Here is a 6,731-nt window from a genome sequence, read left to right as displayed (position 1 = left end):
ACGCACACACACACGCACACACACACATACATACACTACATACACACACACACTCACACACACACACTACACACACACGCACACACACGCACACACACACTACATACACACACACTCACACACACACTACATACACACACACACACTACACACACACACGCACACACACACACACACACTACATACACACACACACTCACACACACGCACACACATACACTACACACACACACACGCACACAGACACACACCACACACACACACACCCCACACACACACACACACACTACACACACACACACACGCACACACACACCCCCCACACACACACACCCCACACACACACACGCACCCTCACACACACAGACACCACGCGCACACACACCACACACACACACACACACACACTCCCACACACACACTACACACACACACACACGCACACACACACTCAAACACACTCACACACACACACACACACTCACACACACACTACATACACACTACATACACACGCACACACACACACGCACACCGCACACCACACACACACACACACACGCATGCACACACACTACATACACACACACACTCACACACACACGCACACACATACACTACATACACACACACACACTACACACACATACACTACATACACACACACACTCACACACACACACTACACACACATACACTACATACACACACACACACACTCACACACACACTACACACACATACACTACATACACACACACACATATACTACACACACGCACACACACACGCACACACACATACACTACATACACACACAAACTCACACACACACACTACACACACACGCACACACACACATACACACGCACACACACATACACTACATCCACACACACACAAACACACACACACACACTACACACACACAAACTCACACACACACACATACACTACATACACACACACACAAACACACACACACACTACACACACACGCACACACACATACACTACATACACACACACACAAACTCACACACACACACTACACACACACGCACACATACGCACACACACATACACTACATACACACACACACGCACACACACACACACATACACTACATACACACACACACACTCACACACACACAGTACACACACACACACATACACACACATACACTACATACACACACACTCACACACACACACTACACACACATACACTACATACACACACACACATACACTACATACACACACACACACTCACACACTCACACTACACACACATACACTACATACACACACACACACTCACACACACACACTACACACACACGCACACACACACACTACATACACACACACACACACACACACTACACACACACATACACTACATACACACACACACTCACACACACACACTACACACACACACTCACACACACACACTACACACACACGTACACACACGCACACACACACGCACACACACACACATACATACACTACATACACACACACACAAACACACACACACACTACACACACACGTACACACACGCACACACACGCACACACACACACATACATACACTACATACACACACACACAAACACACACACACACTACACACACACAAACTCACACACACACACATACACTACATACACACACACAAACACACACACACACTACACACACACGCACACACACATACACTACATACACACACACACAAACTCACACACACACTACACACACACGCACACATACGCACACACACATACACTACATACACACACACACGCACACACACACACACATACACTACATACACACACACACACTCACACACACACAGTACACACACACACACATACACACACATACACTACATACACACACACTCACACACACACACTACACACACATACACTACATACACACACACACATACACTACATACACACACACACACTCACACACTCACACTACACACACATACACTACATACACACACACAGACACTCACACACACACTACACGCACACACATACACTACATACACACACACACACATATACTACATACACACACACACACTCACACACTCACACTACACACACATACACTACATACACACACACACACTCACACACACACACTACACACACACGCACACACACACACTACATACACACACACACACTCACACACACACACTACACACACACATACACTACATACACACACACACTCACACACACACACTACACACACACACTCACACACACACACTACACACACACGTACACACACGCACACACACACGCACACACACACACATACATACACTACATACACACACACACTCACACACACACTACACACACACGCACACACACACTACATACACACACACTCACACACACACTACATACACCACACACACTCACACACACACACACTACACACACACATGCACACACACTACATACACACACACACTCACACACACACGCACACACATACACTACATACACACACACACTCACACACACACACTACACACACATACACTACATACACACACACACACACTCACACACACACTACACACACATACACTACATACACACACACACACTACACACACATACACTACATACACACACACACACACTCACACACACACGCACACCGCACACCACACACACACACACACACACGCATGCACACACACTACATACACACACACACTCACACACACACGCACACACATACACTACATACACACACACACACTACACACACATACACTACATACACACACACACTCACACACACACACTACACACACATACACTACATACACACACACACACACTCACACACACACTACACACACATACACTACATACACACACACACATATACTACATACACACACACACTCACACACACACACTACACACACACGCACACACACGCACACACACACTCACACACACACACACATACACTACATACACACACATACACTACATACACACACACACTCACACACACACACTACACACACACACACTCACACACACACACTACACACACACACACTCACACACACATACTACACACACGTACACACATGCACACACACACGCACACACACACATACATACACTACATACACACACACACTCACACACACACACTACACACACACGCACACACACGCACACACACTACATACACACACACTCACACACACACTACATACACACACACACACTACACACACACACGCACACACACACACACACACTACATACACACACACACTCACACACACGCACACACATACACTACACACACACACACGCACACAGACACACACCACACACACACACACCCCACACACACACACACACACTACACACACACACACACGCACACACACACCCCCCACACACACACACCCCACACACACACACGCACCCTCACACACACAGACACCACGCGCACACACACCACACACACACACACACACACACACTCCCACACACACACTACACACACACACACACGCACACACACACTCAAACACACTCACACACACACACACACACTTACACACACACTACATACACACTACATACACACGCACACACACACACGCACACCGCACACCACACACACACACACACACTCATGCACATGCACGCACACACACACGCGCACGCACACCACACAAATACACACCACACACACACACTACACAAACACGCACGCACACACACACTACATACACATGCACACACACAGACACACAGACACATACACACACACAAACACACACACACACTGGGGGATCATGCACCTATGCAGGGGAGTAACCAGCTGGTGTTTCAGGGCTGGAAAGGAAGGCAGCAGAGGCCAGAATGAGAAGGTGGGGAGGGGACGAGTACAAGCTGGCAGGTGACAGGTGAGACCAGGTGAAGGGTGAAGGTGGGTGGGTGGGAGATGAAAGCGAGTGATGTGAGAAGCTAAGAGATGGTAGGTGGAAGAGGTCTACCCCCTTCCTTTCCAGTCCTGACGAAAGGTCTCATCCCAAAACATCAACAGTTCATCTGCCTCCACAGATGCTGCCTGACCTGCTGGGTTGCTCCAGCATTTTGTGTGCGTTGCTCTGGATTCGAGTAGCTCTTGTGCCTCTGTGTTACCAGTTTCTCTGCACTCTGGGATCTGTGTGAGGGGCAAGTTACAGCCAACTGTAGCATTGCCAAGTGGCTGCAGGAAGCTGCCTCTCATTCTATCCAATCCCTGGGGTCTCACCATGTCCCAGTTAAACTCTGCTAAGATTCTGAATGATAACCAGGCGTACAAACTGACAAACAGAAGATCTTTATTGATAAAAGCACTTTGGAAAAGCACTGTCCCCTGTGGCAACTTCTTCTGCAGAGATCGTCAGATGTTGGGGCAGGCTTTAAGCTGTGTGTCAACAACACACAGCAGCAGTTCTTAAAGGGATACACACCCCATATAAAGCAACACACACAAAAGGCTGGGGGAGCTCAGCAAGATGTAGTGTAGCAGCTTTACGTTGCCGGTAATCGGGGGGCAGGGGGTGGGGGGAGTCTATTCCTGCCAGTTTGTACATTCAGCCCGAGACCACGTGAATTCCTCAGGATGCTCCAGTTGCTTTCCAGAGTCCAAAGACCCGCGGGTTAGGATTAGTGTACTGTGGGCATGCTACATTGACGTCGGAAGCACGGTGAGACTTGCGGGCTGCCCCCCCACCCCCCCAGGCTCGTCCTCGGACTGCATTGGCTGTTGACGCAAATGGCACACATTTAACTCACGCAAGAGATTCTACATATGTTAGAAATCCAGAGACAATGCTGGAGGAACTCAGCAGGTCAGGCAGCATAGTCGACGTTTCGGGCCAAGACCCTGGATCAGGACTGGAGAGGAAGGGGGAAGAAGCCAGAATGGGAAGGTGGGAGGAGGGAAAGGAGTATGGGCAGGCAGGCGACAGGTGAGACCAGGTGAGGGGGAAGGTGGGTGGGTGGGGGAGGGAGGATGAAGTGAGAAGCTGGCAGGGTGATAAGAGAATGACTTAAAGGGTTGAAGAGTACCTGGCACATTTCACTGTATGTTTTGGTGTTCATGTGACAAATAAAGCTAATCCTTAATCTTTAATCTTTTAAAGGGAGCAAAGAAACAGGTGCCCCTGGTGAGTTTAAAAGGAATGCCTGGGCCAGATAATGAACCATCAGGTTATCTGAAAAGTTGGATAGTGGATTATTGGAATATATTGTTTCTTAAATAAGGAGACTAAAATTGCTTCACGGTGTGATCTCAGCGGTGCCATGAGCAGGTGCCCCTACACCTTCAATTCAACAACAATAAATTTAAATTGGACTTTGAACTAAGTCAGGCATCATCTATGGAGGGGGATAAACAGATGAGATCCTTCATCTGGAAATAAATGCCAGGGTCTGTAGGATGTCCGTGGGGTACAAATTCCCTATAGACAGTGGTGGAAATGGAACCCTGATTGGGGATGCTGTAAAGCCTGCCATCTATTCCAGAGCCCTGTTCCTGTACTCCCTTTAAATTCACCAGGTTCAATTCAATTATAATATTGTGTAACGTTTGAAAACTAAAGCCAATTTTGCCCTGAAACACCAACTGTTTATTCCCCTCCACGGATGCTGCCTGACCTGCTGAGTCCCTCCAGCAGTTTGTGAGCGTAGCTGCGAATTGTTGGAATAACATCCCATAGTCTGGAAAGTGTGCCAGTCCGACAGCGGCAGTATCCGGAGAGTGCTGGATTACTGGAGCTCTACGGACTCGGAATGGAGACTGTTCAGGAGGTGCTTGGTGGGACAATTCCTGAGTGAGGTGGTTACATGGTGAGGATATGCTTGACAGTGTGGACTGACCAAGACAGGGATGGCCAAAGATCCGAGAATGGAAGTGTATCGTGGAACTGGAGGACTGTCTGTATGTGCGGGTGAGAGGGTGGGAGGGAGGAAAGCAGCTTGATTTGCTGTTGTTGTTCTATTGCTTGTTGAGCCCTGTGTTGTTCTGCTGAGCATTGTGGATTGTGGCCAGGCTGTGTTAGCATCGCAACGCATGGAAACACCTGGGGGCTGCCCCCCAGCACATTGTTAGGTTGTGTTGGTTGTTAACAGAAACGACAGATTTCACTATACGTTTTGATGTACGTGTGATAAGTAAATCTCAATCTGAATTAGAATCTGTCCAGCAATGGTATTTTGCAGGATCTGAACTGGAATTCTGGGACTGAATAGATCGGTAGATCAGAAAGCTGGAGAACAAGGTGAGAAATAGTTCCCATGGGTGGGTAGATGGAGAGGAAAGGTTTGGAGGGAATTGGATCAAACACAGGCATCTGGGACTGGCTGAGTTAGACAACGGCTGGCATGGGTAATTTTAGGCCGAAGGTCCTGTTTTCATGCTGTGCCCTCTGTAACTCCAGAGAAACCATGAGGATTGGAGTCAAGATGACAACAGCCGAAAGGAAGATCGGGCATTGGGAAGCAGGCCACCAATGCTGGGGTGTTGAATTTGGAGAGTGGAAGATGGATAGTCAGGCACTATTGCCACATTTAAGAGAAGTTTAGATCTGCACATGAATGGGAGGGGAATACAGGGCTATGGGCCAGGTGTGAGTCAATAGAACGAG

This window comes from Mobula hypostoma, chromosome 2, assembly GCF_963921235.1.
Source record: "Mobula hypostoma chromosome 2, sMobHyp1.1, whole genome shotgun sequence".
NCBI lineage: Eukaryota > Metazoa > Chordata > Chondrichthyes > Myliobatiformes > Myliobatidae > Mobula > Mobula hypostoma.
This window is presented reverse-complemented; position numbering follows the sequence as displayed.